The following is a 13,455-nucleotide window of genomic DNA, read 5'->3' as shown; positions in this document are numbered from 1 at the left end:
TTTTTATAGGGGGCAGTTATGCTATTTACGAGAAAATGTGTTAAATTCTTTGTTGTGGGTTTGATCTATCCTTTATTTCATCATCTAAAGTCTATTCTTTGAATTAGCTGGTAGCTCACCAGCACTCTTCCCGTAGGAGGAAGTGGACTAGCCACTTCTTCAGGGAGCTTGGCGTCCCTGCGGGTATCCCCAGTCTAACAACACTTACACTGACATTCTATACACTTAACACGTAATGAGATTAACGATAGTTGTAATTTAAAACTATTTGAGTTCGGCCAAAGCCACGAGCAAACTCTAGCTCATCATCGTACACACATTCCATGCACACTCTGGTACGTAAGAGAGCCACGATAGGCCAAATAAATCGCAGTGGATTCGCCTTACAGAGCTCTCTAAACCATGTACACTGCCAATCTAAAATTGAAATAGCATTTGTTTAATGATACTGTTTAAAAAAATAGTTTAGTCTTAGACAGTAAGTAAAATATGTTTCGTTTTACTTGAGTTGCTCGCCTAGTGTGATCTTTGGATATACATTACGCAATCAGCTGGCCAGTCACGCGGTCTCAAATGACTCTGAAAGTAGGTCAATAAGAACTCCTCTGCTAGTAAAATAGCCACTTATTGGATAGTTTTTCTATTTATATCTCCAAGGCAAAAATTGCAGTTTATTTTTTGGTTTATTGTTTTTAACTTTGATCTTATAAAAAATAATAATAATAATAATTTGGCTTTGCAGAATACTGTTAATCTTTAATTGTGTAAATGATTCATTGAACCAAGGGAAAAACAAATGATTGCCTATTTAAATCATTATTATTTTTACTTGTTATGCCATCTTCGTGACCTGGAAACTAGAGATTCAGGGCTTATACTTATGTACTATTACAATATGCCTTACATTAAACTTGTTTGCCTTAAAGTTCATTGTTTTCTGTCCTGACCCTGAGTATGGCTTTCAAGAGTTCATCAATCTTCTTATATATGAATTGTCTTAAGGAGGCAATAATCTCAATCACTAGACTGAACTGGAGCTGGAGCTGGAGAGCTCTCTCGAAGAGAAAAAATCTGAGAACTCTACGCCTAGATTTGAACCTGGGACCTTAGCCTTACTAGGCCTCCTTCCCACATATTTAGCTAAGTCCTACCCTCTTAAGTAGAGAATTATTATTATTGTTTAATTATATAAACGTTTTAAAACAAATTTTAAATAATATTCCGGGCCAACGAGTTTTTAATGGTCATTGTAGAGTATTCATTTACTATCATTGATAAAATTTTCTACTTTATTTTGTGGGTCAGCCACGTGGTCTTAGTAAGCACAGAGTTCAAAAGGAAACTCGCTCGTTTAATAGGAAGGAAGTCCATACATTTTACTAGGCTTACCCAGGATTACCGTGCTCTAGGATTATCGTCCTACACACTTTCTTTTATCTTAGAGTCGTCCGAGGACTTCGCAGATTCATAAGCATAAAATAAATTGTTCATTTTTAATATTTATTTCACAGCTCAATGAGATCTTGTTGCCTAAATTATTTTGTAAACTTATTCACAGAAACTATATCATTACAAAATATGTTTAAAGAAAATGATTTTGATGCATCCTAAATGAAATAGTAGATCTCAGTCAATACATTTTTAAGAACGTATCGCTGTAATAGAGCCATATAATAATATAATTTTCAGAGTTTCTTAAGTTGAAATTGTAAAAATAGCGAAGCACCTGAACTTAAAAGTCAATACTTCCATACTTGAGGTTAAAACTTTTTTTCCTCTTTCCATGATAGTTCACCTTTTAACCTTTGCAAAGAGAAAAGGTGACAGGTAACAGTGAACTTTTATCTCAAGCCAGCTTCATTCAAGGTTCTCTACAATTTCAGTTTCTTATTACTTCGTCTCATTATATCTGTTTTTGGAGACGTAAAGAGAGAACTTGTTCTTTTCTTAATATTATATCATTATTTTTTCAATGGTTAATGTTAAAGCTATTGATTTCCTTCATCCTCTACCTTTATAAAAGTTCTGAAGCTGACTGGAAAATAGTTTTGTGAATGCATCATTCGTTAAATTAGTGTTAAATATTCTGCGAGCTTTTGCTTCAAAGGATTCCGCATGAATCCATACTTTGAACTGTTCCTAAATGGAGTTGTAACAATAGATTTGTCACATCATGACTTGTGGCACAATAATTTTTACCACTTTTAATTCTAGTAGAAGATTCCCTAATTTCAGAATAGTCATCAATTTGTAAAGCTTTGCTTTAGGAATTTCTCCTGTTGCATATTTTGTCCTGGAAAGAGGAAGGGAAGAACGGTTTTGGGATCCTTTTAGGAGCACACCCCCTTGTGTAGGCTGACGAAATTGTTGGTAGTGGGTGAGTAGGGTACTTTTCCATAACCCTTGTGGATCTTCAACTATCTAGGGAATCTTGTGAATTTATATTCGTTAAAGAGATTGTGCGGTTGGGTGGTTCCAAGAGGATTGCAGAGTGAGCCCAGGTAGAAGAAGAAGAAGAAGAAGGACGACAGACTATGGCACGCCATAGTCTTAGTGACTGGCACCTGGCACTTGGTGCATGGTTATGGGGGGGGGGCCCTTTCTCTCCCCCGAGCAGACCAGAAGAGTTGACCACTAAGACAATGGCCGGTCTATTGTTTGACCACAAAGTTAGTGGGGGGCTGAATTAATAGAGAACAGTAAACCCGTAACAAAAGAAACCTTCCCCTTATTCTCTCGCAAGTGCTGCTCTCTTTCAATTTCAAGTGAAAAGATTTACTTCTATTTTTATCACCTTTTCTTTGTTGTCTTTCCGTGAGCAATAGCCCACCTACCTCCGCCATTTTTACTGATAGTAGTAAATGTTTATTTCTTTAGAAATGGTTTTAGCAAAAAGGTGTTGCTACTACCATGAACATAAATTCTTTTGGTGTATTTTTAGAATGGTTTTCGAAACTTGAATTGGATCATTGTTCATGTAGCTAACGTGGTTTTCGCTACAGTATTTTCGCTTGATATAACAACATATAGACGCCTATTGTTAGAGTTACTCAAATAAAGATATAGGGAGTTAAGTACCAAAGTTGCTTCTTCAATTGAGAGAAGAGAGAGAAATCCAACTGGTTCATTTCTTACGAGTGCCTCGTTTTACTAAATAGAAACTTTCGGTCTTTCTCTGGATCTGTGAATGGCCTGTGTTCATTCATACTCTCTTTTTTGAAATTTCTCTTAGATCTGTTGCTGATTACTAAAATTCTATCTTTAGAAGGAAGGTTTTATACCTGGAGACTTTTTTGTTCTTTGCACACTCCGAGGTGAGAAGCTCAACCGACGTTAACACTCCAAATTGATGAGGTAAATGCTCTCGTCACTTGAGGAAATTGCTGGGCTAGTGGAATTTTAACTGCCTATGAAGGTTATCTGGGTTGGTGCAGTATGAGAGGTGGCGGACCAAGGAATTTGAGTAGGATTGCAGGAATTGGTAGAATTTTTTTTTATAACAGAATCGGGGCTACTTGCTTGACGAAAGGAAATTCAAGGACGTTTGAATTGGAGACAAAAAAAAAAGGGAGCATTAACTATTATTCAAGAGGATTTTGGATTGAAGGGGTTGTATTCTCATGTTTGGTTGAAACCCGAAGTTCAGTTCCAGGGAGGTTTTGAATTGGTACTGTATATAAGACAATTGTTTGATAAAAGACTGAATCTGCGATCAAGTTGTCTTTTGAACAGTCTGTGGTAACGTCTGTGAAGGTCAATTCTTTTTAAGCTAGAGTAAGGGTTCTGATTTTGTCTTTTGCGAAAGGACAGCCTAAGGAAAAGGAAAAGTAGATGAAAATTGAGTCTTCACGTTTGTAGTTAGCGGTAGTAGTTAAAGACCAATTCTCTACACCTGATTATGTTTGGAAGTCTTGTAGCGACAAGAAATAACCTAAACATGCGGCTACGATGGATCAGGAGATTCTTATTCCAGCTGGGATTTCATAAGTTCAGAAGAAATTTAACAGAATGTGTAAATGTAAAAACGAAATGTACAAAATATCATTTCGTGAATACAGAAAAAGACATTTAGGTCAGATTTAAAGTGAGAGAGGTAGAATGTGACGTCAAAAAAGGGTCTTATGTTTTACGACCTCCAGCTGCAAACATACTGCGACTTAACTCACATCTGTAAGAAAGATGTACCCTAGCAACTGGGTCAGTTATCCCTTGTTCGTCACTCGGCCAGGTTCCGATCTTTCTTTAGTAAAATTCTTGTAAAATTAGTTCGAACTTCAAAGTCTGTCTGAGCTTTGATGTTTTGTTTGTACAAACTTTAGTTTATCATATCAATTCTGGGGAAATACGTTCTTGTGATTAGTAATATGTCTTACCTGTATGCAATTTTATTTTGCTGCGGTAAAGATTGATCATTGTGCGCACTTAAAGTTGCATTTTCTTATTATACTCGTGAGACTCTTTGCTGCAGAAACATAAAACTACTTATGAAATACTTAAACGCTGGACAAAGCAGCGACAAAGTAAGGTGGATTCTAAGACACTTAAAAACTTCGTCACGACCACAGTGAGCTTGTCCTAACGTTTTAATCATTTTATGAGAAAATAATGGAAAAGAAAGCTAAAATATTATGGGTACCCCAAAAGAATTCCCCCGGAAAAAACGCCAGAGATGAATAGAAAGTGGAATCCTGAGAGAACTCGAGAAAGAACTGTCTCAAGACGGAAGGAGATAGAGGATCAGAAGACTGGTAGAGGTCTGAGGGAAGTTGAGATGCAGAATTTCAGAAGGGCTGTTTGGCCTGACTGCAAGCCAATAGAAGGGAATCGCCGATTATGTAAGTACTTAACGATTGAATTTAATTTTAAAGATATGGAATATTTTCAATGATATATTGCGAACGAATAGAATTTTAAAAAGGTTATCTTACTCGAAATTCGACCCTTTCTAGGACAGTTTTGTTCCTTTCATGAAATAAATAAGGTTTTTATTGATGAAGTATTTCATGGTCAGCAAAAGTTTCTTTTTCTTTGCTAGCAGAACGTTGGAAGGATCTAGTTTCTTCCGAGGCACCGCTACCAAAAGAGGATTTTTGTGTTTCTGATATGAGGAAACTCTTTTTTGCATTGATCTGGGTTCTGCTGCCAGTCGATTTTGCTTAGTTTGAGTAAGGGGTTCTTATTGCACATTGGAAGACCACACGTCAAGCGGAACATAAGGAAACCTGTCACAGTTTGCAGTTTATAAAAAAAAAACCTTAAGGTTATATTGAGGGTTAAGGTCAGAACCCACGGCCTGTATCCATTGGAGGAAACCACCCTTAAGGACTCAAGTGTCAACGACTTCTTCACTAGATCAGGCCCTCCTGGATGCCCAACCTCTCCACGATAAAGGCCTTTCATTGATTAGGCTAAACTTAGTAGCATCCTTGATTAATAACCTGAAACTAAGTCCTCAATACTTTTGCGAGATAGTCACAATGAAAGAAAGTATTTGAAAAAGTAAAGTAGAAGACCAGCTACTTCTTGCCCTGATCGAAGAGTAATTTTAATAAAATCTAGGATTTCAAACCATTTAAATGTTTGGTAGCCATATTTAGATAAAAATCGGTATTTATAAACCTGCATATATTACAGTGATTATATTTATTTATAAGGCGATATCTAAAAACTGTTCCAAGTATAATACACTGTTATTAGGTCAGCGCCAAGGTTTTATTTTAACAGATGGTCATCTATAATACGAATAAAAAAAATCAATCGTCTTTAAAATAATATTAGAAAAGTTATTAAAGCATTGTTTATAATTTTTGTTATAGTGTATTAAAATATTTTGGATTATTTGTCTTGCGAAGCGGTTCTACTTTTCTATTTTGCGAAATTCATTTAAGATTGATCTTGGGTTTCTGATGTAATATTTTCACTCGATGTGTTCTGGTCGAGCCGATAATTACTACAATCATAATTGTATTAGCGACATAGTAAAGAAGTGGTATCTTGCAACCACTGTCTCAGGTTCTTCTGTCTGTCTCTAAGATGTGCAGCCTCTTGACTCTTTCTACCGATTTCTGCCAAATTGGCTTGCAAGTTGCTTGAACTCGCTGAAACTTCTTGAATGGTGTTTCAGCATTGACCTCCCTCATCCATGAGTTCTTTTACAATCTATAGACTATCCAGATTTTAATGGCCTCAAGCAACTGCTATGGTCGATCGTATGAGCCTATTTCTACATTCCGTATAAGAGGACTTGCAAACAATTTTTCCTCGCGCTATTATAATGTTCCAGGTTCAAGACGTTTATTTGTTCTCACATTTCTCGATCTTATTTTTGTTTAGAAGCATATCGCCACTACATCTACTCTTTTTTTGTTTTTCGCAATGAACTACTGGAACGCGTCCATTGTGCTCAACATTCAACTCTCTCTTCAGAAATCTCGGTTGTAGCCATCCTACATTCGATTTACTTACGACGGATTCGACTTCAGTTCTTTTTTTTTCTCCTTTTTGCTCGCAACTGTTTGAACGCCCCAGTAGATCGGATAATCTTTGTTGCCATTTGAACTATACCATCAGTTTATCACAAACCTTTTCAGAACGTTCTGAAGAGTAGCTTAAGCGTACAAATTGAAGAGCTATGACTACTCTATCTCACTTCTCTTAAGAAAATTAACCTTTACCACATTTAAACTTTTAAACTAATTAACTAAACTTGTCTTAATAATTTGTAGGAACTTGAAGGTTGAAGTTTGGAATAAGCCAATGATTTTAGTTAAATTGTTGTTTTGGTGGTCTTGGGTTTTACCTTGTGCTAGACACAGTTTGACAAACCCCAGATGACACACATCAAAATGCCAGCAGTTTAGTTCACCCACACTTCCAGCGTATTCATCAAGTGTGGCCCGACTAGTTGCTGGAAGTCATGCATTAAGTGTGTGATAAATTGCCACTAATTGTTTAATATAACCTAAACCATTCCATCTCTCTTTTGGGGAGGCTACTACTCCGTCTTTTGGTAATGCGTTGTAATATTCTAAGAGCAGCCAGCCAGCCAGCAATGGAAATGGCCAGCATCCCTTGGAATTACCCAATATTTGTCAGCATATTCAACCCTTTTACAACCCCCGCCTTAATTTGTACATTAAACATCAACCCCCTGGTGTTAAATTTCTATGCTCTTCCATATCTCATTGGTCGTCCCCTGTTGTATTTAAATTTATTACTGTTGCACAATTATTTGTAGCCATATTACTTTGAACATTTTCATCTTTACTTGTTAATATTTACATGGTGTTCATTGTTACACATTTCCGGGTCTTTGTATCGATATGATTTGCCATAAAAAAAAAGTAGGAAACTACTATCGATTTAGGCGAATAAGTGTATGTAGCTACAGCAAACCAATCAGTTAGTAGATGAGCAGATTGTTGCATCCAGCCATGACTGAAATGTAAATTCAATGTATGAGACAATTCGACAAAGAAGTTTAAGTGAATGTTTGAGATCAGCGGGTTGACGTTCATATTGGAATATTTCTCAACTGATTATTTTTTAATTAATGGTTGAATCAACCATCTAGACTATACCCCTTTGCATCATGGGTTTGTTTCCCTCATTTTGAAAGGCATCTGATTTCCATCCAACTTCCTTAGTCTGATTCATCAATCAAAAGAATTAGTTTTTCATTCAATCAAGCTTCTATGTGCATTAATGGTATGAATTGAAAAACCATTACTCGTATTTATTCAAACAAAGACACTTTTACTTATGTTTAATCGTTTCACCTAAAAAACGTTTTAATAATTCTAAAATTTATAAAACGTTATCGAAAATTAATTGATAATCAACCAAGGTCATTACTCAATTCTGCTATTTTTAGTTTTATAATCTTATCTCTCATTATTGCAGTTTTTTATCAATTTCCGTCTTAGACAACTAGTTTTTAGTTTTAAAGAACAACTAGTTTGACGTGCTTTGCAGTTTAAAAACCATGAAATGCAGTGCATAAATGATGTATTTTATTTCATTTTTATGCGAATGTAAATTATGTTAATTAATGTTTAATTATGTTCCTAAAGGAATGATAGTTTAACGTCTTTTTATTGCGGGAAGAGGATACGCTGTGAGTGTTTTTCATTTGATAGATAGTTTCTCTAACTATTTAAATTAGATCTCTTCAGATTCTCTATGTTCAGTTTTAAAAAGTAAAGTAATGACTATTTTCTCAGCGGTAATACTTTACTATCATTTTCTCATATTAACCATTAAATAAAATCCAAGGCCTAGGCCAGGGAAATCGAACCCACTAACCAAGAATACATCTTAGCTTTGCGGGCCTAGCCTGTGACCGCTCGGCTACTGAGTGTTTTTTTTCTTCTTCCATTCTTTGCCTTACTGTCTCAGAAAAAGCAGGCCGTAAATGAGAAATTGAGCCGTAAAGTGCGGGGCTTAAAGCTTTATCTTTAAAAAGAAAAAAGAAAAAAACAGAGTGTCGTTTTTATATGACAGCGGATGGTTAACTTTCAACGGTCTTTCACAGACCTCAAGTCTATAGAATTTTTGTAGGGTATTTGGTGGTCTGATGTTTGAACGGTGGTGCAATGGAGGAGGCAGACTGCCAAAGTCACCTAACTACCACCACCTCCACGACTAACTCCTAACAGCTAACCAAACTTCCGCGAGGAGAAAACCTATTCTGAAATAGGGAAGGGAGACGACACTCTTGACATTGGCAAGGGAGGGAAGTAAAAGTCCCCCCTCTCCTCTTTTGCTTGATTGCAAATCGAACCATTCAACCGACGGAGAGCTTTAGAGAGTAGAGAGAATGGGCAGACACATCTGCGAGAGAACAATTGTCCCCGAGAACAATTTACTTGAGAATAATGGAACAAAAACAAGCACCCACACGTTTTCTCCGCGCACATTGGACTATTGTCCGCTTCATTAATTAATTTAAATGACCCCATTATTTCTAATTGATTGATTGGCCAGTTCAGTAACGATTCAGCTTTTACTTTATCTTTGAAAATTTTATTATTATTGTAAAACCAAAAATCAGGAGCGTTGAAGATTTAATTTTTCACTGTTCTTTAAGAGATTCGAGTGTAATTGGAATGTTGAACTTGTTTCGGAGTGGGTATCTCTTTCGTACATGGTAAATTTACCTCAAAATTAAAAATTTTTGCTTAGGTAGGACTAAAAGTTTTGGGATTCCATTTTGCTGAGTAGTATTTTGTTGTTTAGTAACATCTGCTACTTGAGACGCTTAAGTTAATGCCCTAACTGTCGTCTTCGACCGATTAATTACTCTTATCAACTCTCCCATCCTTTGAATAAACCATTCAGCTTTCTCAACGGCAGGATTGATTATTAAAGGTTCAAGATACAGCATTTAAGGCTCTGCAGCCCGAGTGGGTCGTGTTAACATCATCCTTTTGGTAGTCTAGTTGGTAAATTGTTACAATGTCCAGGATCTTTTCCACCAATCGTTGTACCGGTAGGATCTCTTCTGGCCATAGAGAGTCAAATATCTCTTACTGTAACCAAGCGGTAGCAACCCGAACAGGATATGAGAAGCCGTTTCCTTCTTCTTTTGTTTGAACAGAAAACCCGGTTAAATAACAACATCCTTGTTTTGGGTTTTTGTTCAGAACTTGTTACTTCAACTTTCTGGAGCTACACGACCGTTTCGATAGTAAGTTATTTCGATACTGTCGTCGAACACAAGACAAAATATTATTTGCAATATAAGTAAAGTAAAGTAATCGCCTATTTTTGCAGGCGGGGCTTAAATGGTCCATCTACCATTTACTAGGTGTCGTGGACGGAGGCGACTAGCAAACGTACTTTACTATTTCTCATTTAACCATTAAATAAAATCCAAGGCCAAAACTGGGAATCGAACCCAGTACCATAATGCATATTAGCTTTGCAGGTCTCGCCTCTTAACCCGCTCGTCTACCGTGGCGCCTATATTTGCAATATAATACTTTTGTTAAACAAATACTATTGTTGTATTGAGTAGACATCAGCCGGTAAATAGCGTGTTTCTTTTAATACTACAAAGTAAATGATGTTTTTTGTATATTTGTTGAGATAACAGTGGTGGTGGTCATGCGAAATCCTTTTAGTTGCAGCCTCAACGTGTTGTAACTCGGTGTTTGTATGCTTACATCCCCATGATGTGTTATCACATGTGTTAGTCTTGTTCTGTAATCTTATTCTCTTCAGAGTGTATGTGCAAACCAGCCAAAACTGTCTGAATCAACTACATACATACACATATCAATGAAGTAATGTGGTTCTGTCCACATTCATCACCTGTTTGTAACTAAGGCTGAGCTCTGCTATCTGAGGAACATAGTGTAATCCTATTGTCCACGGCCAGATCCTCTCTTGCTGATGTCACCACTTCACTAAGCCGACCTCAAAGCAGGACAATCACCAAGTTCAGGGCAATCTTCAAAGTGAATGTAATATGTGGTTTTCTTGCTAAGCTTATGTTTGGTCATGTGGTCTTACTTTGTGTAATTAGTTCTGCTGTGAGAGATCTGTAATTTTTTTTCTCTTGTCCCTAATAATATAGAACGTGTCAGATTTTCGGTATAGAGAGAATTCTGCGAAAATATGCAGTCATGTTCAAAACTGAATTTTGATTTTCACTGATAGTCTCAGTTCTATAACATTCAGCCATGAATGACTGAACTTTTATATGGCACAGAGCTGACCGATTATTCTTCAGCCATTCACTAACGAATCTAACCTATCACATTCATAACAATAAATACTAGAGCGCCATTTTTAATTCTATAGTTTTCCAAATAAATATTCCTGTGAATCCAATTGATGGCTGAAATGCTGATTTTGTTGGTTGAAAAAAAATCAATAAATTTCGAGGTTTGGCTATTAAATAACGAGACTGATGCTGCTACAGAAGAACTATGCATGCGCCAAATCCTAACTACCGGCAGCTGTGCAGCGTAAAGCCTTCTCTTTCGATTACAGCGTCTCACGTGTTTGTAGAGAAATCTGTCTGACCGGAACCGTCGTTTGTGTAAGAGGTGTTAGTTTCGTTTTGCCGAAAACATGATACTACACATGTAGCAGAGCAACGAATTGTCGTGAAATTTATCATGAAACTTGGTGAAACCTCTATCTTTTATTAAAAGAAGTTTATGGCTATGAATGTTAATCACGTGCGCGAGTTTTTGAGTGGTCCAAGATGGTCGAGAAGATGTCGAAAATGATGACCACCCAGGTCGCCCTTCCACGTCCAAAACGGATGAAAATATCGATTATAATTAATCAACATTACTACCGTGAGGTGCTTGCTCAACTCCGTGAAAGAGTAAGGAAAAAAAACGACCCGATTTGTGAAAGAACAAGTCATGGGGTTCTCCATCAAGACAGCGCACCGGCTCACACTGCATTGTCTGTCAAGAAGACGTTTCTAGCCAAGTACAACATCCCAGTTTTAGGCCATCCGCCTTTTTCGCCTGACCTGGCTGCCCCATGTGACTTTTATCTGTTCCCCAAAATCAAATCTGCATTAAAAGGAACACGATTTCAGTCCGTTGAAGGTGCGAAAGAAAAAGCGGCACGCGTCATGCGGGAGCTCACCGAAAAAGACTTCCAGCACTATTTTAAACAAAGGTAAATTCGCATGGAGCGTTGTAGGGATAGGGGAGGGGTGTACATTAAAGGTGATAATAGCTAAATATGTATAAATTTAAAATAAAATGTTTTACAGCAATAGTCTCGTTATTTAATGGCCACGTCGTAATGCCACACTTGCAGAGAGGTGTTTTTGTCAGATCCTAAATTTGTGTCAAAGATTGTTGAACATTTCTGAGTTTTCTTTGAAAGATTGTTACTAGAGAATGTGAACTTATTTTCTTTTCGTAACTGTACTGCCTCGTGACCTGGAGGTGCATTTCTTAATGGTTTTTTTAAGTACTGAAGAGCAAATTCGTGACTACCAGTGTGTTAAATCATGAATATAAGAGCACAGCACTTTTCAAAGGTGCATAAATTTCTTAACGCCAATAATTCTCACCCTTAGACAAAAACTCTGTTGCAGCTGTCCTGCATTCTAGGTTTCCCCGCTCTATGGTAACACAAAGAAAAAGCGGAAATTCTGTGTTTTCTGCAAAGTTCTTTCAAATACGCTTCACATATTACTATGAAAAACAGTTTTCTAATGAAAATTTATTTTCATTTCTTTCGATTTATGGAACTCAATAACAAGTGTTCGCGATGATCATGCAATTATTTCGGATAATTTAACTCATTTTTTTTTTGTACTTCCGGCCACATAGTAAATGAAACTTGAACTAATATAATTAAAATAATTTGAATTTTCTATTAACTTCCGTTATTATTGTAAAGAGATTTTAGGTTATAATCTAAAGCCGTAAATCCGCTTGCTAAATTCCATATTAATGTAAAAGGTGGGGGGTAAATTATAATCCGTCAGGTGTGTGCATGAATGCGTTATAATGCCTAGAAACTGTATATATACTACGGATGTATATATTTATATTATGTTTGTGTGTATGTGGGCGATAAAGAGGAATAATGAAATTGTGTCGGCTGCTAGTGAAGGCTTGGTTGTATGAAATTTTCCCTATATGTATAATATATATATACATATTATGTTAGTACTGTATTTATGTATTATAGTTGTATTTGAAGTGTAAGTACAGGTTAGTTTGCAGCTAGCTAGTGTCGGATTGCCCAAATCCAGTGAGGGTGTCGTAAGTTATTTATTTCATCGATTTCATATATAATTAAATAAACTGAATATAAGTTGAACTAACGGCTCTGCGTGAATATATATATTTCTGTATAATTCTATTTGCAGAACAATTGAAAGTAAAGCTGTCAGAATAATTGTAATTTGAATTTCCTGTTTAATTCCGTTATTAATTTAATATTATTATTGCCAAATATTATATTATTAATATCCGAACGAAATAAATATATCAAAAATGTAATAATCAAATAGAGCACAAAGTATGGCGTATAATTCGATACCAAAGCTACAACCAAACTGCTGCTTAACCTGATTTCTTAATTATTTAAGACGTTTTCTTATCTAAGGTCGTTCGCAGCTGCAGCCTTTTTCAGCGCTGTTATCAGACTGTGCTCTCTCGTTACAAAGGACAACATTGTCCTTCGCCAAACACATATTGAATCGTGTGGTACTTCAGATAGCTTTGGATTCTTCTATGGCCTCATATATTATTTAAGTGTAATAATAAAGGTCTGGGGGACATCTAATAAGTTCTGGAAAATATCAATGAAATGAAACTCGCTGATTTGTGTACCTTTTGTTCGTTTAACACTACTTACACTTAACTTTTTAAACTGTAAGTTTATGTTAAGAAGTAGTCAAGTATGTTTGCATGTTGCCTCTTTCTTCAAGTATTTATGAAAACATAGTTCCAAGGCGAAATAAAA

General features: G+C 36.3%; 1 protein-coding gene across 22 annotated transcripts in view; it reads left to right on the top strand.

Moving 5' to 3' along the window:
• Window positions 1–13,455, top strand: part of LOC141456423 (uncharacterized) — a 617,068-nt gene that overhangs the window by 211,288 nt on the left and 392,325 nt on the right. The window contains exon 1 of one of the 22 annotated variants that reach the window (XM_074132392.1): window positions 7,979–8,116. The exons of 20 other annotated variants lie outside the window; for them this stretch is intronic. The gene's annotated coding sequence lies outside the window, so the exon portion shown is untranslated. Of the gene's footprint in view, window positions 1–7,978; window positions 8,117–13,455 lie in introns of those variants that run through there. One more of the 22 variants, XM_074132401.1, reaches the window with a different exon arrangement.

The sequence above is a fragment of the Rhodnius prolixus genome, unplaced genomic scaffold, assembly GCF_049639745.1.
Source record: "Rhodnius prolixus isolate KJV_2025 unplaced genomic scaffold, Rpr scaffold_4, whole genome shotgun sequence".
Taxonomy (NCBI): Eukaryota; Metazoa; Arthropoda; class Insecta; order Hemiptera; family Reduviidae; genus Rhodnius; species Rhodnius prolixus.
Note: the sequence above shows the minus strand (reverse complement) of the source record. Positions and strands in the feature narration are given on the sequence as shown.